The 23,002-nt window shown below is 42.4% G+C and overlaps 1 protein-coding gene and 1 long non-coding RNA gene across 2 annotated transcripts in view; both read left to right on the forward strand.

Annotated features, from left to right (window-relative positions):
- Positions 1-544: 544 nt before the first annotated feature.
- Positions 545-20,500, forward strand: LOC140204575 (uncharacterized). The gene is made up of 3 exons (XR_011887673.1): positions 545-610; positions 4,383-4,527; positions 20,444-20,500. It is a non-coding gene; the product is annotated as an uncharacterized lncRNA (long non-coding RNA).
- A 22-nt stretch (positions 20,501-20,522) lies between these two features.
- LOC140204573 (rho guanine nucleotide exchange factor 9) overlaps positions 20,523-23,002 on the forward strand; it is a 247,829-nt gene continuing 245,349 nt past the window's right edge. The window contains exon 1 of the mRNA XM_072271292.1: positions 20,523-20,571. The gene's annotated coding sequence lies outside the window, so the exon portion shown is untranslated. The remainder of the gene's footprint in view (positions 20,572-23,002) is intronic.

Genomic DNA, 23,002 nt, shown 5'->3' on the forward strand with positions numbered 1-23,002 from the left:
GTGCATTAATAATGCAAAATACCACTGACAGAGGCCACTGCAGAAAAATTCAATAGCAAATAAAGCCCATTGTGTCGTGTACTACTGACTGGCCTTACATAGTGAAATGCCTATGTGCACCTCATCATTGCAGAATGAAGAAAGGAAGCAGGCCAAAAATTAAATGGTGCAACATTGTTCAAATGTAAATTTGTGGTATATATCTTAAAGAGAATTAAGATTAAAAAGTGAAATTTAAATCCACAAGGTTTCTGCAAAGGAGAAAGCTGATGGGCTGTCTCATGATGAAGAAGCCAGAGAATCAGAAGAAACAAAGAGTAACCAGACAAATGCAGACTGTGGAAAGTTGCCACGCCCTGTGTCAGATTGTGGTCTTCTTAGTGACTGGCAAAGCATAATCTTAAATGATGGCTCGCCTAACGTAGCAGAATTCAGCATGAAACCTAAAGTGCCGGCAGATCCGACTGGAGCTGAAAATGGAATTTGTAGCAGTTCTTCACCAGCCATGAAGATAAGGCTTAGAAACAAACGTGCTAGGCAAAGACCTTTCTCTGTGATAGATGGAGCATCTCTTGCTGGACATTGTGAGACGACAATCAATCTTCATCAAGTAAGATTTGGCTGATTCTCTTCTGATATTTCTCTAATCTCAGGTTATTTGAAAGACTGATCAAAGTCATTTCCTTCTGACTGCTTTTCCTGCTCCACTTGCTCACAGAATTTCCTTTGGAATGTTGCAGAAATTGACAGAAATTACCTGCATGAAAAATACACTATCCTTCTGCAATGTACTACTCTTTTTTCTTCATCAACTCTCTTATTTACTTTAATTTTCAACTTGCACAATATACTAAATATACAAAATGTGATCTTCTTGAGCTTTGTTGTAGGAAGATGAGTCAATTATAAATGGTATTAACATTTTCACTCCTGTCCTATTTTTACATACTTAACTAAAAGTAAATGATGATGGGGGAGTGGGATTGCTTATGGTATTGCATAACCTCCCATGCTACCTTTGTGACTGCCAAAGGCATTTCTCACTGTTGTGCTAATTCCTGGAGACCAAGAAGAGCTTGATTTTGTCCTTAGTGCCAAATGGGAGATGGGGCAGAGGTTGGCGTGCTGTGGTTGGGCTGATGTGGAATCAGGTTGCCGAAAGGATGATTCCTGTATATGCTTTCCCCACTCAGATGTAAAGTAATTTTAAACATTGGATGAAGTGCAATATTGATGTCCTTCAGATTGAAACTGCATGTTAGCAGTCATCTGGAGACCCTGCACAAAGTGTGACTACTTAACCAAATTATTGGACTGCTATTCATGTCCAAGAGCCATTATATACCAAGAATGAGGTTTTTAGGAGAGTACAGTCATTGCATTTCCCATTTGAAATAGCATTGGTAACAAACTTTCCACTCTCATGTCCAAAACTTTCCATGGTCTTGGCTCCCTGAACCCTCCTCTAATCTATCTTTGGCTTTTTAAATATTCCAGATTTTTATCATTGTGCTAATGTCAGAATTGTCATTAGGTATCTGGACCATAAATTTTGAAATTGTGACCTGACTCATCGCTATATCTGACTCCTTCCTGAATTCAGTAGATAAAACCTACCTTGCTAGACAAACTCTCAACCTGTTCTATAATTACTTTATCCTACTTATGTAACTTCTATAATAACTTATGTAACCTGGTATCAATTTTCTCCTGTGATACTCATAAAGAGCTTTGGGATGTTTTTATTGCTTTCAAGTTGGTACAAAAATGTAAGCTGTTGTTACTGGCATTAAAATAAATTGAGACCCTTATCTGCAATGCAAAGTGATAGAGCCCTTCGAAATAATCTTAAGGATGAGACTGTAGCAAGTAACTTCTAAGTAGGGCTGAATGTAGATGTTACAATGAGGAAGAGATTATAATGGTAAAAAGCATCCAGTATAATATTTTAGAAACAACTGGACCCTTAATGCTCTTACTTTAGTTCACTATCACTGTGCTTCAATGCATTAACTCTTACGAGTTAAAACAAAAACTGATCATTGTACTTACTTATCTTTACCTTGTTGTGTCTAGTTTAGTTTTCTTCTCTGAGCTAAAAATCCTCTGCATGTGCACCCACTTGTCTAAAAAATTCTCTGCTTGTGCACCCATATGTTCAAGCTCATACATTGAAGGACAGCACAAGTTTTGGTGACAAACTTCAGTCCATCTTCGAAAGATATCCCTCTGTGAATACACTTGCTGTTGGAGCCACTGCACAGCTTCCAGACATTGAAAAGCTGGTTGCCCTCCATTCTAGAAATGCTGAAGGCAACCATAACATGGTCCCTGCCTATGGCACAGAATAAGGACTTGTACGATCTTAGTTAGGCATTCTCACATGCAGAGCTGTCATCCACAGTGGAATGTGAAATGGGTAGCAGCAGAATGGCTGCATAATACCTCTCCTGATTATCCTTTTCCTCCTTTAGGGGTCTATATTGGCCAACTTTTCCAGTTCTATTTCCCTCTTTAGGAAAAAACAAAATAAAGAAATGGCTGATAATTGCACCTAATTGCAAGTACGCAAGAAAGTTATTATCCTGCTGTGACTAAATTGCTATTTACACTACACTACAGAAGGACAGTTAAGTTCAATATTTGCTGAAACAATTTCATTGCCCATAAAGAGCATTCAGAGGCTCTTACTTGTAACCTTTGCACTCTGAGGAGGTTATTTCTGCCAATGGAATTTGAACTGTGCTGCAATATCAGTATAAAATTACATTAAAACTCTTGCGTGATATATTGTTGTTCATTAACAGCAATATTAAGATACTCCCCACATTGCTACTTAGAATGATTTAATTGACACTTTTGTTACTGATATTGCACAACTCAATTTTATCTTCTCAAGTTTTAAATAAATCCAGCAACTGTGTGGGGCTGAATGGACAGTTTGACACTGATCTACTGTTCATCCAACTTATGGATAAGGGAAGTTGAATTTTTGTCTTTACTCTCAATGTGAATTTCAATCACTTTTTACTGATAATAGCCCCAATATGGTTCATTCCAGATGTCTCAACATCTGACGGACAATAGTATGCATTACTGCTCTGAAAATTCTGCCCAATATCTTGGTTGCTGGTGTTAGTTTTTATGCCTGATTGAGGAAAAGAAATCTCAATAATATTGTAACAAATTAAACGTAAACAAATCACCCCCTCCCCTGCTTCTGGTTTCACCCATCACCTACCACCTTGCACTTCTTCCTCTGCTCCCTCCACTTTCTTACTCTTTCTCATCTTTTTCACAGTCCTGATGAAGGGTCTCGGCCAGAAATGTTGACTCCTCTTTTCCATGGATGCTGCCTGGCCTGCAGAGTACCTCTAACATTTTGTGTGTGTTCCTATCATTTCAACTAAATTATTTTCTGAGTAACATGCTTTTAAAGTCATACTTATAATTTCCTACAAATCAAGCTGTGTAGATTTATTTTTCATTTTTTTCTCTAAACTAAGTTATTTGGAATATTTATACTTTGATCTTCACAAACTGTAGTCAACACATGTGGACTTGGGTAAGGATCTTGCCATGTTTCTGAAGTGTCCAGTTAGGTCTATGCAATCTAGCAAGAAAATTAGGCTGCTTTGAACATAGCCAATGACATAATCACAAGAATGATAAGTATAACTAGATCTCCGAAGAGTCTAATCTGGAATCCTTAAAGTGACTGCTGAATACCATTGGCAAGTAAAAATATTCAGCTTCACGTAAAGATCACAGAATGTGAAGCAAAGGGCTGCCCTAACTTCTTGGAACCAATGCTGTTAACAATTGTAGAACAACATAAACAATACACACAAAATGCTAGAGGAACTCAGCAGATCAGGCAGCACCAATGGATAGGAATAAACTGCTGATGTTTCTGGTTGAGATCTTTCATCAAGATTGGAAAAGAAGGTGGAAGAAGCCAGAATAAGAACATGGGGGGGGGCAGGAGGGGAGGACGACACAATGTTGTTTCTTCCCTTCAGTGATTTTAGTTGTTATTCATAACTCAGGTAATTAGACAGTGGTTCCAAGAGTGGCTCTGTCAACATTTTCCTCTTGAAGCTTGACTCTGAACCCAGTCAATTGGCAATGATCTATAGAATGCCAACAGTGAGACAAAAGGACAATAGTTATGAACCCTTCAATACCATTTTTGGCATAAAATGTTTAATATGTTTGATGTTACTTCACTGTCACCTGGGATACTGGACGTTGCTTTAAAAATACCATTGATCATCAGCTGGAAGGGTAGACTATTAAATTCTGTTTGAGATATTCACAACATTTATCATCATTATTCTGTACCATCAGACATACTTCTGATGAATATTTTTAATCTGCAGCCAGCAACTTGCCGCCCACCACCACCACACCATGTTCCACCTTTCCGAGCAGTTTCCGATAGGATCCGGCCTCTCCACTTGTCCCAAAGCACGCCGATTGGACTTGATCAGGTTGGGTGGAAAAGCCAAATATTAGCAGTAACAGGTGAGCACACAAATGCTTTATAACTTTAATTCAAGTAGCATCTGTGGGAGGAAAAGAATTCTTGATGTTTTGGGTTGTAATCCAGTGTTAATTGATTCAGTGGATGAAATACATGTCATCGCATTTACTGCAAACCCAAACTTTCAACATAACTGTAATCCTCCACCAACTTCAATAAAATCAACTTTAGCCAAAAGTTAATTAATTAAACTCTATTAGATTACATGCAGGAAAATATTTTCATGTAAGCTTTTGATTTTAGAGGCTGTACTGGTAACATCAGCTGCAATAGCTGGAGAAGAGACGGGGGGTTATTTTGCTTGTAATTGATGAACAGAATGAGGGATTGAAATTATGATAAAGGAATAATCTTGTCAAACGACCTTGTGAATTTAACACTACACTTATCAGTGTAAGCGGAACAAGTGCTACACATGCCCTTACACTTCCTCCCTTACCACCATTCAGGGCCCCAGACAGTACTTCCAGGTGAGGCGACACTTCACCTGTGAGTCGACTGGGGTGATATACTGCGTCCGGTGCTCCCGATGTGGCCTTTTATATATTGGCGAGACCCAACGCAGACTGGGAAACCGCTTTGCCGAACATCTACGCTCTGTCTACCAGAGAAAGCAGGATCCCCCAGTGGCCACACATTTTAATTCCACATCCCATTCCCATTCTGACATGTCTATCCACGGCCTCCTCTACTGTAAAGATGAAGCCACACTCAGGTTGGAGGAACAACACCTTATATTCCGTCTGGGTAGCCTCCAACCTGATGGCATGAACATCGACTTCTCTAACTTCCGCTAATGCCCCACCTCCCCCTTGCACCCCATCAGTTATTTATTTTTATACACACATTCTTTCTCTCTCTCTCTCCTTTTTCTCCCTCTGTCCCTCTGACTATACCCCTTGCCCATCCTCTGGGTCCCCCCCCCCCGTCTTTCTCCCTGGACCTCCTGTCCCATGATCCTCTCACATCCCCTTTGCCAATCACCTGTCCAGCTCTTGGCTCCATCCCTCCCCCTCCTGTCTTCTCCTATCATTTTGGATCTCCCCCTCCCCCTCCCACTTTCAAATCTCTCACTAGTTCTTCCTTCAGTTAGTCCTGACGAAGGGTCTCAGCCCGAAACGTCGACTGTACCTCTTCCTAGAGATGCTGCCTGGCCTGCTGCGTTCACCAGCAACTTTGATGTGTGTTGCTTGTGAATTTAATGGTTTACCCTTTTTCATCGCAAGTGTCACATCTAGTAAGCCTAATCGCTTAATAGTGGAAGAAGATGAAATGAGTTATGAGCAGTCAGTAAGTGCAAATGGATATGTAGATATGATATTCTTATTCAACAATAATACTTGAAACTGGAACATAAGTTAGAAGATGCAGTCATCAAAATTTATAGTGTTGCAGCTGGAATGCATGTTAAATTTTTCATCCAGTTCTGGTTGCCAAGAAACAAGTGAGATACTCAAGCACTGGAGGAAGTGCAGAGATACTCTGTGAGGCTGACCCCCTATCTTGGATGGTTCATTCCTGAGGAAACACAAGATCTGCAGCATATGGGTTACTCTGTGATCCCTGTCTTGGAGGCTGACGTCAGATCATCTTTCAACAGGGTGAACCCTCGGACGTTGATGGTGAAACTTGGCAGGGCTCTGAAAACCTGTGCCAATCAACTAGCAGGTGTGTTCAAGGGCTTCTTAAATTTCTCACTGCTGCAGTCAGAGGTTCCCACCTGCTTCAAAAGGGCGACAATCATACCAGTCACCAAGAAGAGCAGGGTGAGCTGCCTCAGTGCCATTCGCCCAGTGGCACCCACATCTACTGTGATGAAGTGCTTTGCAAGGTTGGTCATGGCTAGAATCAACTGCTGCCCAAGTAAAGACTGGGCTCACTACAATTTGCCTATCGCCACACAGCGGATACGATCTCACTGGCTTTCCCTTAGTTTTGGATCACTTGAACAATAGTAATATCTAGGTCAGGTTGTAGCTTATTGATAACAGCTCAATGTTCAACACCATCATACCCTCAGTTCTGATCAACAAGCTCCAAAACCTGGGCCTCTGTACCTCCCTCTGCAACTGGATCCTTCACTTCCTCATCAGTCTGTGTGGATCAGAAATAACATCTACTACTCGCTGACGATCAACACAGGCACACCTCAAGGATACATGTTTAGTCCACTGCTCTAATTATATATATATATATGCTTATTGGAATTTGTATTTTTTATTATTATATACAGTATCACAATGTTCAGATGCTGCAAACAACAAATTTCATGACAAAGGCTAGTGATATTAAACCTGATTCTGGTTCTTAGTAATGTAGACCATTCAGCCCATGAGAATCATGAATAGGGGGTAGTATTATAGAATAAAGCATCAAGGATCAACTTTATTCGTTGTATATATTTAGATTCATTAGGAATTTGCTGTGGTGTTTTGTCGAGGTGCAACATTCAACACTCAACAATGATGAAGAATAAAGAACTATATAAATATAAAGTTAGAGGATAAAGTATGGATAGGGAATAAAATGTGCATAAATACATAAATACCAGCCTGTATTTAAAATGTAAACAGCAGTGCATGGGGTAATAGATAGAGAGTCTGGGAGGGCTAACTAGAATGGTTAATCAGATGAATTGCCTGGGAGAAGAAACCTTTAAGATGGCATGAAGTTTTTGTCTTAATAGCTCTATGGCACTTTCCAGAAGGGAGCTTTTGGAAAAGCCGGTGAACAGGGTGGGTAGTGTCCATGATGATTTTTCTTGCCTGTTTCTTTGTCCTGGGCACATACAAGATGCAGTGCTGGCAGACTGCAGCCAAAGACCTTTTCTGCTGACCTTACAGCTTGCTGTATTTTTCATTAGCTGTGAGAGGATGCTGCGCCAAGCACAGTAATGGCTGATGTGAGGACGCTCTCTATGATTGCAGTGTGGAATTGCACCAGTATGGTCTGGGGAAGATGGAATTTTACCACTGTTGCAGGTGCATCCTCTGCAGTGCCTTTGTGTTGATGAAGAAGATGTGGTTCTTCCACATGAGGTTTTGAGAAATAACGGTGTCCAGGAACCTGAATGTTGAAACGGTGCTAACCGTAGAGTTTTTGATGATGAGTGTGTGGAATGTGTGGAAGTCCTGAAGTCGATATGTATCTCTACGGTTTTCAGGGCAATCAGCTTCAAGTTTTAATGATTGCACTGGGACACAATGAGATGATTAACGACTTAAAGAAAATTGAATGAGGAAATAACAGATCTATGAGCGCCAATCAAATTTAAGTATGCTACCGGTGAATGCTTTCTATGGAGAATGATGAATATGTGTAATAAACTTCATACAGAGCAGTTCTGCAAAAAAAAAAGGGATAGCTTGATGATACCACTGGAGAACACTGGGGAAAAAATTCTCATCTATAGTTACCATGTGAATACCTGATCACATCTCTGGTTATGCATGTTGCTCTTTTTTAGAAATAAGTACTTATGTAGAACTGCCAAGAATATTAATCAAATGACTGTGCGAAGTCATTTTGGGTGCAACAGATGTCCTCATGTGCTAAGTGTTCTTAGCAGTTGACGGAGTAGTGAAGGTGCTCTGTGTGGATTTGATTTTCCACAAGCAGGACCCTCCTCAATGCCTTCCTAATTGATAGTGTAACAAAGTATGACAAGGACTTCTCCTTTCAACACTTGTTTAAAGGATGGAAAATTATATTTAATAAATATTTAGAAGGTGTATAGACAAATTGAAACTTTAAAGCAAGATCGCTGTTGATGTCTTGCGACTTGAGCAATGGTACATTCGATCGTTGGGTTAGTTCAATAGAGAGACACATGGAAAAATAATTCATACCCAATACCCTTCCCTGTCACACTTAGTCCTGGCATGGAAGTATATCACTGTTCCTTCCTTGCCATTGAGCTAACATCCAAGAGCTTTGTATCCAACAGCTGTGTAGAAACTCCTTCAAAGTACAAGTATTTTAGACAATAGTCTAAAATTTAACTCAACACTAACTTCTCTAAGAAAAATGGGGAGGGTAGTAAATGGTGATCTTGCAGTGAAGCCCCAAACATACTAGTAGGTAAAAATAATCAGAAAAGACACAAGCTGTAAAGTTCCACAATTTGTTGTGACAATACATTACTAGAAATATGTAATACCTCTAATAGTATTTCCCCATAAAAGTTTTGTAGATTTAATGTTCTCATTCCCTTTTTCCTCATTATGAATTCCAATCTGCTGATTGCTCATTTAGATACCAGATTAGTAAGTACAAATGTTATGTATAATTTAAAACAGGTTGATTTTAATGTGCACAAGTAGAATGTAAATTAATTTTCTTTACTGATATCAAATCATCAGCATTGATAATTAAGCTAATTTCACATAAGATGGGTGATTTTTCATATGCTCAGCAGCTCACAGCTCATTTACTTTGGCAATAATGGCAGAAATCAAAACATTTTTAAGAAGCAACTCCCATCCGTTACGTGAAGTTCTCCACTTCTCAATTTTCAAGCAAACTTAATTTTGAAGTAAACCTTGAAAAAGGTGGTCAATACATTATCTTGATGCAGGGGAGAACCACATTTCAGTAGGCTATTGCTCCTGTTGTAGGATGTTGATGGACCAGTGGATGTGTTCCAGATATACAGAAGCCTAATCACAAATATCCTGAAAGTCCGAACCAGAATGCTTCAAAATGAATTAAAATATTGTTTGTTTTTAATTTCTGTTATACATTAACATTACACTGTCTCTATCTCCCAAACCTGTTCTGAATGAGACTCAGGTTTATATTTCAGGCTCTCTCCACATTTCTTCATTTCACTGCATTAAGATCTAAAATATAATATTTTTAATGTTTGAATGCACCTTGATAACATTATACAGATTTCCACTAAAAAATTGCAAAAACTTACACTTCATTTTCTCAAACACTCTGAACTAGAAATTTAATCAGTTAATCCTCTTTCTTTCCAGCATTAATCAATTAATAATTGACTTGGCCTGAGGTGAAGTGCAATAGCAACTATTTCTGGATTGCTCTGCATTCTTTAAGAAATCTGACATGAGGACTACCCCATGTGAGTCACCCTTGTGTTCCAGTTGCTGTGTCAGTGACACAATTCCTTGTGCAATTGTCCATGTAAAGCATTGTGGGAGAAATAAATTGGTTTCCAAGACCATCAATCATTCAGCAATACTAAATAACTATGTCTTAGTATAGGCACAGGGGTGGGGCCCCTGTAAGGTAAAAACTTTACTTCCCCATCATCCATCTTGCTCCCTCCCTTCCAACCTGTTAATCCCTTAATCTCTCTCTTAACCCCACAACCACAGTAAATGAGGCCTTGAAATGACGTTGGCAAGCAAGATTAAAGAGGCCTCTAAAGCCTTTCATAAGTATATTAAAGACAAGTTCTATGAAGAACTCGACACCCTAATCTCAGCAATCCCACAGTCAGAGAAGCTCATCGTTCTCGGGGACTTCAATGCCAGTGTAGGGACAGACTACCAAACCTGGGAAGGGATCATTGGAAGACACGGCACTGGCAAGTGTAAGAACAACGGCCTTCTGCTCCTCAAGACATGTGCCACACACGACCTTGTCATCACCAACACCCTGTTCCACCAACCCACCCGTAAGAAGACGTCATGGATGCACCCACGCTCGAAGCACTGGCATCTGATTGACTACATCATCACCAGGAAGAGGGACAGGATGGATGTCAGAGTGACGAGAGCCATGTGTGGTGCCGACTGCTGGACTGATCACTGCCTCATTGTGTCCAAGTTCAGGCTTTGCATTCTGCCCATGAGAAGACCCCAAGGGCAGAAGACTGCAAAAAGGCTGAATGTCTCCAAGCTGAAAAGCAGCAGGGTTGCAGAAGAACTCGTCGATGACCATGAAGGCAGACTGCCAGACACACCACAGGATGACGGGACCAGCATTGAGGAACAGCGGACGGCCTTCAGAGACGCTGTCTACACTACCGCCCTAGAACATCTCGGACCAGCAACCCGAAGAAACCAAGACTGGTTCGATGAGAATGATGAAGAAATACAGGCACTACTAACGGAGAAACATCAACATTACAGAGTGCATCAGAACGACCCCACATCGTTAGCCAAGAAAGATGCCTTTACCAGCGCAAGAAGAAAGGTGCAGAAAAAACTTTGCGAGATGCAGGACAGCTGGTTCAGCAAGAAGGCTGATGAAATCCAGGGCTACGCAGACAGCCACGACATAAAGCGCTTCTACGATGTGCTTAAGGCTGTATACGGACCCCAGTCCTCCGGCTCCTCACCTCTCCTCAACGCAGATGAGATGCAGCTGCTGACAGAGAAGAAGCAGATTCTGGATCGGTGGGCTGAGCACTTTAACAATGTCCTTAACCGCTCTGCCGACATCAACCACGAGGCCATTGCCCGCCTGCCCCAGGTAGAGATCAACAAGATCCTCGACACTCTCCCCACAGTAGGTGAAGTCAGGAAGGCAGTGAAGCAACTCTCCTGTGGCAAAGCGCCAGGACCCGATGCAATCCCTGCTGAGGTATACAAAGCAGGAGGCCCTGTCATGATGCAAAAGCTGACTGTACTCTTCCAGTCCATGTGGAAAAAGGGACAGGTCCCGCAACAGCTGAAAGATGCCAGCATAGTTCACATCTACAAGAGGAAAGGCAACCGCCAGTCTTGTGACAACCACTGAGGCATCTCCCTCTTGCCCATTGCGGGGAAGATTCTGGCCCGCGTCCTGCTCAACTGCCTTCTCCAACATCTTGAGCAAGGTCTGCTCCCAGAAAGCCAGTGCGGCTTCCGTGCTGAACGTGGGACCGCGGACATGATTTTTGCTGTGCCCCAACTCCAGGAAAAATGCCAGGAGCAACACAGCGACCTCTTCGTGACCTTTGTCGATCTAACCAAGGCTTTCGATACGGTCAGCAGAGAAGGCTTGTGGAAGATCATGGAGAGGTTTGGCTGCCCTAGCAAGTTCATCACAATCGTCCGGCAGTTTCACGAAGGTATGATGGTGAAAGTTCTGGATGACGGCAATGAGTCGGAGGACTTCCTAGTGACAAATGGCGTCAAACAAGGCTGCGTTCTTGCCCCGACTCTGTTCAGTATGGTATTCTCTGCCATGCTGACAGATGCCTTCTGTAACTACGAAGAAGGAATCCACCTCAGGTACAGGACTGATGGCAGGTTGTTCAACCTTAGGCGCCTGCAGGCAGTTACAAAGGTGCGAGAGACTGTCATCAGAAACTTGTTGTTTGCTGATGACTGCGCACTCAACGTCAGCACAGAGCAGGAGATGCAACGTGAAGTGAACTGCTTCTCACAAGCCTGCAACAACTTTGGTCTCACTATCAGCACCAAAAAGACCAAAGTTATGTACCAGCCTGCCCCAGGAAAGCCATACCAGGAGCCGCGCATCATGATGAAGGGCCAGAACCTCCAGGCAGTCGACAACTTCACCTACCTGGGCAGCATACTCTCTCACGCAGTGAATATAGACGCTGAGGTCAACAACAGGATTGCCAAAGGGAGCCTTTGGGAGACTCCATGAGAACATCTGGGAGCAGAGAGGACTCAGCCTTACCACCAAGCTGAATGTCTACTGTGCAGTGGTCCTTACCACCCTCCTTTACGCCAGCGAGACCTGGACTGTCTACAGCAGACACGCCAAACAGCTCAACCACTTTCACCTGAGCTGTCTCCGCAGACTCCTCCACATCAGGTGGCAGGACAAAGTCCCCAACACGGAGATCCTGGAACGAGCTGGGCTCTGCAGCGTCTACACCCTCCTGCTGAAAGCCCAAGCCAGGTGGGCTGGACATGTGGTCAGAATGCCAGACAGCCGAATGCCTAAGCAGCTGCTGTACGGAGAACTGTGTCAGGGCAAGCGCTCAGTCAGGGGGCAGAAGAAACGTTACAAAGACTGCCTCAAAGTGTCCCTCAAAAGCCTGGGTGTCGACATCAACACGTGGGAGACACTTGCCCTCGACCGTCCAGCTTGGCGCAGCAAGATCACCACAGGAGCCCGTGCAGCTGAAGTCAGGCGCATCAACGAGACGCAACGAAAGCGTGCTGTGCGCAAGGCCCGAGCAGCATCCACTGCCACGACAGCATCCACCCACTCGTGTCCCACATGTGGGCGAGCCTTCAGGGCCCGGATTGGCCTCATCAGTCACCTCCGGACCCACAGCCACCAATCTCCCATTTGACTTTGAAGCCATGGTCATCTTCGACTACGAAGGACAAACAACAACAACAACAACAACAACAGAAGCAAGATGGTAGCTAAGGAAGGAACGGGTGCTCTAAACATGTAGACAGGGCATATGAGTGACATCTTAAATGGCTACTTCTATGGTATTCACCAGGGAGAAGGAAGAAGCAGCTGGAGAATTAAGGGAAGGGTGTGTTGGCAATCACAACCCTGAAGGTCCTGTACTTTAATTTAGCAACTAACTCCCTGAACTCACATTGCAGGACCTCATAACCCTCCTGCTCAGGTCACTGGTACGCAGAATGCTGCCTGTGCTGGTGAGGAAGGAAACAGAAAGATGAAACACTTTAACATGTGGCTAAGGAGATAGTGCAGGAGGGAGGGCTTCAGGTTTTTGGATCTTTGGGCGCTACCTGGGTGGTACCTGTACAGAAGGGATGGCTTGCACCTGAGCTATTATCCTTATGGGAAGATTTGCAGGTGCTGCATTGGGGGGTGGGTATTTAAACTAGATTGCAGGGAGGGCAGAAATCAGAATGGCAGAGCAGATGGTGGAGTGTTGTGGGGAAAGATGCCTACAAACAAAGTCAGAAATCATAAGGTTGAGCATAGGGGGAGTAATGTTCTGAGTTGTGTATATTTCAATGCAAGGAGTATTGTAGGGAAGGAGGTGCTTAGGGTGTGGATCAGCACGTGGAATTATAAGATTGTAGACATTAGTGAGACTTGGTTGCAGAACTGCCATCTCAATGATCCAGGATTCCATTGTTTCTGATGTGATAGGGCAAGAAGGATTAGACGGGGAGGGGTGGCGTTACTAGTCAGAGAAAATGTCTTGGCAGTGCTCAGACAGGACAGACTAGGGAGCTCGGCCACTGGTGGAGCAGATCCTAAATCGATTACTTGCACTTGTATTTACTCAAGAGACGGACCTTGAGTGAGGAAAAGCAGAAGCAAAGTCATGGACCCTATACAGATTACAGATGAAGAGGTGTTTGCTAGCTTGAGGCAAATTAGGGTGGATAGATCCCAAGAGCCTGACAAGATGTTCCCTTCGACCTTGTGGGAGGCTAATGCAGAAATTGCAGAGACCCTAGAGAGATATTTAAAAAGTCCTTAGCCATGGGTTAGGGTGCCAGTGGATTGGAGGATAGCTAATATTCCATTATTTGAGAAAGGCTCTAAGAATAAGCCAGGAAATTATAGGACAGTGAGCTTGACATCAGCAGTGGGAAAGTTATTGCCAGGTATTCTAAGGGACCAGATATATACTGTAAGTAGTTGGATAGACAGGGACAGATTAGGCACAGTCAGGATGGCTTTGTGTGTGGTAGGTCATGACTAACCAATCTTACAGAGTTTTGTTGAGGAAGTTACCAGGGATGCTGATGAAGGCAAGGCAGTGGATGTTGTCTACATGGACATTAGAGAAGCCTCTGACAAGGTCCCCGCGGGAGGATGGTCAAGAAGATTCAGTCACATCACATTCAAGATGAGGTAGTAAATTGGATTAGACATTAGCTTTGCAGAAGAAGCTAAAGAGTGGCAATAGACGGTTCGCTTCTCTGACTAGAGGCCTATGACTGGTGCTGAGTCCATTGTTATTTGCCATCTATATCAACGACCTGGATGACAGTGTGGTTAACTGGATCAGCAATTTGGCAGATAACACCAGGATTGGCGGTGTAGTGGACAGCAAGGGAGACTATCAAAACTTGCAGCGGCATCTAGACCAGCTGTATAGGTACATGGATGGCAGCAGTATGGAGAGCTATGGCTTGGGTGCAGGTCGATGGGACTAGGCAGATTAATGGTTCAGCACAGACTAGGTGGACTGAATGGCCTGTTTCTGTGCTGCTACATATAACGTTTGATCTGCTGAGATTTCCAGTAGTTTATATTTTGCATCATCACATCACTTTAGTTTACTGCTCTTATCAGTACTTCAAGGAAGATCATGCTGACATCAGAAGGCCTGGCTAGGTAGCTTCAGAAATCACTGAGGGTTGCTCAAACATCTTCCAAGGCCCACAGGGTGTGTTAAACTAACACAGAGTGTTTCCTCTACCAAAGTGCTGCTGAAATACTCATTCTAAGGATGCCTCAGTTAAGACATGCAGATTCTGTTTTTGATGGCAGCATTACAGCCATAGCTGTGTGGGCCTGGAATTTCTAGATAGTAAGCAATGGTGTGCCTATGAGCCTACTCCTCCAGAGCCTTTAGACACACCATATCTTCCTGGACTTCTCTGGAAAATATATTGCAGACTCAGGAGTGGCAAGGCTGTCTTCACTGAGTTATGTGACATTCTAGGTGAATTCTTTCAGCCACACTCTCATGCTTCCTGATCACATTGATGTTTGACACCTTTTCCAAGCTGTTGCAGCAGGTCTTTGTGATGTCCCCTATTTACTGCCCTCTGTCTCATCTGAGGGGTCACCCAGAGAAATGGTACCATCTGCTTTGATTTTAGTGAGGAACAGGTTTCAATTTGGGCACATAGATTTTTCAGCATTACGGGTTTCCCAAACATACAGGTGCCCAGGATCACCATAGACCTTTTCATTGACAGGAGATGTTTCCATGGTCTCTTAGTGCAGATCGTTGTGAACCATGAAACATTTTTGGTGACTGATGCTTTCTGGAGGGATGCATGGAATGGGAGAAAGGCTGGGCTCAGCTTTTCTTGCTTCTCACACTTTTGCAGTCTGCTGCCACAATAACCAAGTGTGGATGTTATAGAGCCTACCCAATGTCCTCTTCAAGATATTTTTTCTCTCCGCACATTAGAAGTTTGACTATCTTTTTAAGGTTATTTTGGGTTTTGTGGCTGCCTGAAAGGAGACAAACCTCAAGGTTGTATAATGTGTACATACTTTGATACTAAATGACTGGTCAAAGAACACTGAGGCTGTCTACGAGAAGGGTCAGAGCCGTCTCTATTTCCTGAGGAGACTGAGGTCATTTAACATCTGCCAGATGAAGCTGAGGATGTTCTACGAGTCTGTGGTGGCCAGTGCGATCATTTGCTGTTGTGTGCTGGAGCAGCAGGCTGAGGGTAGCAGACACCAACAGAATCAACAAACTCATTCGTAAGGCCAGTGAAGTTGTGGGGAGGGAACTGGACTCTCTGACGGTGGTGTCTGAAAAGAGGATGCTGTCCAAGTTGCATGCCATCTTGGACAATGTCTCCCATCCACTACAAAATGAGTACATTCAGCCAGAGACTCATTCCACTGAGATGCAACATAGAGCGTCATAGGAAGTCATTCCTGCCTGTGGCCATCAAACTTTACAACACCTCCCTTAGAGGGTCAGACACCCTGACCCAGTAGGCTGGTCCTGGACTTATTTCCTGGTATAATTTACATATTACTATTTAACTATTTACGGTTTTATTACTATTTAATTTCTTATGGTGCAACTGTAATGAAAACCAATTTCCCCTGGGATCAATAAAGTATGACTATGACTATGACTATTTTGAACTTTGAACAGAAACAAAAACAGAACTGTAAGACCCAGAGCTGGGTGTCGGAAGGCAGGGCCAGGACAGCTGCAGGAGGCGGAGGAGCTGCAGGAAAGAGCAGGGTTACTGGCGGCTGTCTTACTGAGCATCCACAGCTGAGGGATTCCATGAAATGTTCAGCGCAAAGTTACCTTCTCCACCCTCCAACCGTTACCATTTACATAGCACACAATAACACCCTGTCTTAAAAATCCCTCCTATCCTACTTTGCAGGTTCACCTGCACTGAGTCGAGAACAGCTTTTATGTTCCAGTTACATCTTACAGAAGCATCTCTGTATTTTCTGATGATTTCCACACAAAATGCAGAATCCTGACACTGGAAGCACAATTAATAGTGTGCAGATCAGCTCGGCATATCAAGTAGGACATTAAATCCCTCTCCATATTGCTTTATTGTGTGGGAATGCTCCTTTCCACATGAGACTACCTGTCAGTTTTTATGATTGACCATCCTCCAGGCACCTGTCTCATTGACTAGGATTTGCATATCACATTAAATGATGGTGAGCATTTTCTCCTTCTTTGAAATCTCTGTTACCGCTTCATCATGTAGTGTTGTCGTTTGGCTGCTAAGGTGTATGTGCCTTAGAAGCTGATGTGTCTTTCAGACTGCTGTGCAGTGAAGTGCTGGGAGCTGCACTGAATTTAGTGCGGCCCCTATTGGGAATCATGAAATTCCTTTCAGGCTTTTGCCTCTGAGTATAAATCACCAAAGTTTGCGACACACTGGACTTTTCCTGAGGACCATTTTCTGTGATCAGTACTAAATGTAACATGGTGCTGTCCAATTTTTAGACAAATGACTTGTATATATATGGGAATTTTAATTGAAGTAAACAAATATTTCACCAAAAATACAATAAACTAAAGCTACAGAATTAAAATATATATTTTTAAAGAAATCCAGGTCATGAATTCTTTGAAATGTATTCAGTTCTACCAATAGGGGGAACAGTTGGAGATGGGCTAATATAATTTAATCCCTACTTTATACTGCATTTTTCAACTATGATTTTGTCATGAAATATATGATTTTGACTTTCAGTTGGTCTTTGATTTAAGGAAGGTTGAAGAATGTCCTTCAGTTGGAATAAACGTCGTTAAGGCAGGCTTTGTTTCGGATGGAGATATTGTATTTCAATTTGGATCCAATTACACTTGGTCCAAATTCTTTCAGGTCAACATAGCACCTTTCCAATGTATGTTTTATAATCATACTTGCCAATGATATGGCCATCTCATTCTGCTAACCATTGCTAGTCACAAGCTTCAGTCTAATGGTATATAGCTGGAGTGGAAAGTGGGTCAAAATCATCTGTAATGGGTGATTATTTAACATTTCTACAACAGACGTAAATGCATGTGGAATATTGGGTTTTTGAGGTATTATAGAAAACCATAGAAAAACTACAGCACAGAAACAGGCCTTTTGGCCCTTCTTGGCTGTGCCAAACTATTTTCTGCCTAGTCCCACTGACCTGCACGCGAACCATATCCCTCCATACACCTCCCATCCATGTATCTGTCCAATTTAATCTTAAATGCTAAAAAAGAACCCGCATTCACCACCTCGTCTGGCAGTTCATTCCATACTCCCACCACTCTCTGTGTGAAGAAGCCCCCACTAATGTTCCCATTAAACTTTTCCCCCCTCACCCTTAACCCATGTCCTCTGGTTTTTTTCTCCTCTTGCCTCAGTGGAAAAAGACTGCTTGCATTCACTCTACCTATACCCATCATAATTTTATATACCTCTATCAAATCTCCCCTCATTCTTCTACGCTCCAGAGAATCAAGTCCTAACCTATTCAACCTTTCTCTGATAAATGAGTTTCTCAAGTCCTGGCAACATCCTTGTAAACCTTCTCTGCACTCTTTCAACCTTATTAATATCCTTCCTGTAATTTGGTGACCAAAAACTGAACACAATACTCCAGATTCGGCCTCATCAATGCCTTATACAACCTCATCATAACATTCCAGCTCTTATACTCAATACTTTGATTAATAAAGGCCAATGTACCAAAAGCTTTCCTTACGACCTTATCTATCTGTGACGCCACTTTTAGGGAATTTTGTATCTGTATTCCCATATCCCTCTGTTCTACTGCACTCTTCAGTGCCTTAGCATTTACCCTGTATGTTCTACCTTGGTTTGTCCTTTCAAAGTGCAATACCTCACACTTGTCTGTATTAAACTCCATCTGCCATTTTTCAGCCCATTTTTCCAGCAGGTCCAAGTCCCTCTGCAGGCTCTGAAAACCTTCCTCACTGTCTACTACTCCTCCAATCTTTGTATCACCAGCAAATTTGCTGATCCAATTTACCACATTATCATCCAGATCATTGATATAGATGACAAATATCAATGGACCCAGCACTGATCCCTGTGGCACACCACTAGTCACAGGCCTCCACTCTGAGAAGCAATTCTCTACTACCACTCTTTGGCTTCTTCCATTGAGCCAATATCTAATCCAATTTACCACCTCTCCATGTATACCATGTATATGTGACTGATTTTTTCTAACTAACCTCCCATGCGGGACCTTATCAAAGGCCTTACTGAAGTCCATGTAGACAACATCCACTGCCTTCTCTTCATCCACTTTCCTGGTAACCTCCTCGAAAAACTCCAATAGATTGGTCAAACATGACCTACCACGCAGAAAGCCATGTTGACTCTCCCTAATAAGTCCCTGTCCATCCAAATGCTTGTAGGTTCTGTCTCTTAGTACTCCCTCCAATAACTTACCCACTACCAACGTCAAACTTACCAGCCTATAATTTCCCGGATTACTTTTCGATCCTTTTTTAAACAACGGAACAACATGAGCCATTCTCCAATCCGCCGGCACCTCATCCGTAGACACCGACGTTTTAAATATTTCTGCCAGGGCCCCCGCAATTTCAACACTAGTCTCCTTCAAGGTCCGAGGGAATACCCTGTCAGGTCCTGGGGATTTATCCACTTTAATTTGCCTCAAGATAGCAAGCACCTCCTCCTTTTCACTCTGTACAGTTTCCATGATCTCACTACTTGTTTCCCTTAATTCCATAGACTTCATGCCAGTTTCCTTAGTAAATACAGATGCAAAAAACCCACTTAAGATCTCCCCCATTTCTTTTGGTTCCACACATAGCCGACAACTCTGATCTTCATGAGGACCAATTTTATCCCTTACAATCCTTTTACTCTTAATATACCTGTAAAAGCTCTTTGGATTATCCTTCACTTTGACTGCCAAGGCAACCTCATGTCTTCTTTTAGCCCTCCTGATTTTCTTCTTAAGTATTTTCTTGCACTTTTTATACTCCTCAAGCACCTTATTTACTCCCTGTTTCCTATACATGTCATACAACCCTCTCTCCTTCTTTATCAGAGTTGCAATATCCCTTGAGAACCAAGATTCCTTATTCCTATTCACTTTGCCTTTAATCCTGACAGGAACATACAAGCTCTGTACTCTCAAAATTTCTCCTTTGAAGGCTTCCCACTTACCGATCACATCCTTGCCAGAGAACAACCTGTCCCAATCCACACTTTTTAGATCCTTTCTCATTTCTTCAAATTTGGCCTTCTTCCAGTTCAGAACCTCAACCCTCGGACCAGATCTATCCTTGTCCATGATCAAGTTGAAACTAATGGTGTTATGATCACTGGAACCAAAGTGCTCCCCTACACACACTTGTAAAGGAAATGAGAAGGCTCTTTTGAACAACACACAAAAAATGCTCAGTAGGCCAAGCAGCATCTATGGAAAAGAGTAAACAGTCAATGTTTCGGGTCAAGACCCTTCATCAGGAGTTATTTCCAGCATTTCTTGTTTTTGTTCTTCTGAATTTGAATTTGGATTGCCTTCACAAACATCTGTGACTATATATAAATGAATGACACCAAGTGGCAGTTTATACTTACTCAGCATGTGTGACTCACATAGTATGCCCATAGTGTCACAAGAAGAAACTATTCATCAGATAATTAGTCAAGCTTTATCAGACACAATTGTGGTTAATTATCTTTCCACCTCCAGCGAACTAACCAGAGTTAAACCAGGGTTGCTGGGCAACAAAGGTTGTAGTTGGTCACTCCTTGACATTTTGTATTATATATAGTGTTTTTCCTTTTTCAGCTAATGATGCAAGTAGATTGGAGATGACAAGAATCCATGAGAGCAGTACAAGTATTAAAGACTATGGTTTCTGTCATGATACTGGCAGGCCTCTGAAGCATGGCGCGGAACAGCTGCTAGTGAATAAGGTAAGAGCACTTCTTCTGAGAATTATTTATTTGCTCTTGCCTGAGACTTGGGGCTTGACTTAAATCCAAGACTGCCTTCAAGCATTTTTCATGTTGTGCATTCTAGTGCTTGTATTTTCATCTCTGGGCCCAAGGCATTTGTACATTACCCAACAATTGTCACACACTTTGTTTCTCAGCCCAACACAAATAACTTCACTCACCTGAATGCTGGACTGATTCCACAACCTACAGCACAACCTATCGACTCACTTTCAAGCATTCTGCAACTCATGTTCTCAAAATTATTTATTTACTTGTGTATTTGTTATTATTATTATTTGCATAGATTGTCTCTTTTGCACGTTGGTTGCCAGTCTTTGTATGTAGTTTTTCATTGTTTCTATTATACTTCTGTTCTACTGTGAATACAAGTAAGACAATTAATCTCAAGATAGTATATGGTGACATATATGTACTTTGATAATAATTTATTTGAACTCTGAACACAATATAAGGCATCCATTGTTCGACTCTCCTTTGCTTTTTTTAAAAATCTGATATTTGTGGAGAATGGCTCATGGGGGGGGGGAATTCCTGTGGATATCATCATTCGTAGTGGTTTCAGAGGAAGAATGGTTGACTAACAAAGTGGGCTTTCCATAGTGCACCACAGTTTTCTCAGCTGCTCAAGGATGAATTATCACTAAGGAATATAACTCCCCAGTGCATTGATAAATGAGAGAATGGACTTCAGTCTGAAGTCTACAGATTCACTATTTTTAATGGCAATATACTGGAAAATTTCTAAAGAAGGAACAGAACGTAACCATTCTGTTGATACATTGAAGAAGTATTCATAAATGAAATCATAGAAACATAGAAAACCTACAGCACAATACAGACTCTTCGGCAAACAAAGTTGTGCTGAACATGTCCTTACCTTAGAAATTACCTAGGCTTACCCATGGCCCTCTAATTTTTCTAAGCTTCATGTACCTATCCAAAAGTCTCTTAGAAGACCCTATTGTACCCGCCTCCACCACCGTTGCCGGCAGCCCATTCCACGCACTCTCCACTCTCTGAGTAAAAAACGTACCCCTGATATCTCCTCTGTACCTACTCCCAAGCACCTTAAACCTGTGCCCAGTTGTGGCAGCCATTTTAGCCGTGGGAAAAAGCCTATGACTACCCACATGATCAATGCCTCTCATCATCTTATGCACCTCTCATCCTCCATCGCTCCAAGGAGAAAAGGCCAAGTTCACTCAACCTGTTTTCATAAGGCATGCTTCCCAAACCAGGCAACATCCTTGTAAGTCTCCTCTGCACCCTTTCTATGGTTTCCACATCCTTCCTGTAGTGAGGCGACCAGAACTGAGCACAGTACTCCAAGTGGGGTCTGACCAGGATCCTATATAGCTGCAACATTACCTCTCAGCTCCTAAATTCAGTTCCACGATTGATGAAGGCCAATGCACCATATGCCTTCTTAACCACAGAGACAACCTGCGTTGCTGCTTTGAGCGTCCTATGGACTCGGACCCCAAGATCGCTCTGATCCTCCACACTGCCAAGAGTCTTACCATTAATACTATATTCTTCCGTCATATTTGACCTACCAAAATGAACCACCTCACACTTATCTGGGTTGAAATCCATCTGCCACTTCTCAGCCCAGTGTGGAGTACGGTGTGCAGTAGGCCCTTCTGACCCAGTGAGCTGCCCAGCCCCGATTGAACCCTAGTCTAATCATGGGACAGTATACAATGACCAATTAACCTACCAGATGGTACATCTTTGGATTATGGGAGGGAACTGGAGCACCCAGAGTAAACCCATGCATTCCACAGGAGGGATGTACTGACACTCTACAGAGGATGCTGGAATTAAACTTCAAGCTCCAATGCACGCTGTAATACCATCGCGCAGACTGCTGCACTATTCCCTTAAAGTATCCAGCATCTGCAAAACCTCTTGTGAGTCATGAATTAATAAATATCAAGTGATGTGATTGCTTGATTTTGAAACATTTCTGTCTGGGGAATCCTGGACCAATGTTTTGAAAATCAGTTTTATTTATTGAATGAAAACAACGTTGCTATTATAAAAATGTGATTCCTTACTATACTATATAACAACCTATTAAGTAAGAATAGCTGAAGTTCCTCAAACACTGCAAATGTGAGATATGTCACATCAGAATACTGCAATCTGGTGACTACTTTGTGAACCTTTTGTGATTACTTTGTAGAACTTAAAGGGAGAAAGGAAAATTGGAATGATGCTTTGAGGGTGATGGTAGAGTATCTATAAAATGGCTTAAAAATAGACCTTTGGTGCTATGTGAAAGTTTAGAAACGGTATTACAATATACAAACGTCATAAAAGCAGTGTTCTAAATTTCTGTTTCAGAGATTACTATGTGTATTCTTTATCACTGACCGAAGAT

The sequence above is a fragment of the Mobula birostris genome, chromosome 10 (genome assembly GCF_030028105.1).
Source record: "Mobula birostris isolate sMobBir1 chromosome 10, sMobBir1.hap1, whole genome shotgun sequence".
Lineage (NCBI taxonomy): Eukaryota > Metazoa > Chordata > Chondrichthyes > Myliobatiformes > Myliobatidae > Mobula > Mobula birostris.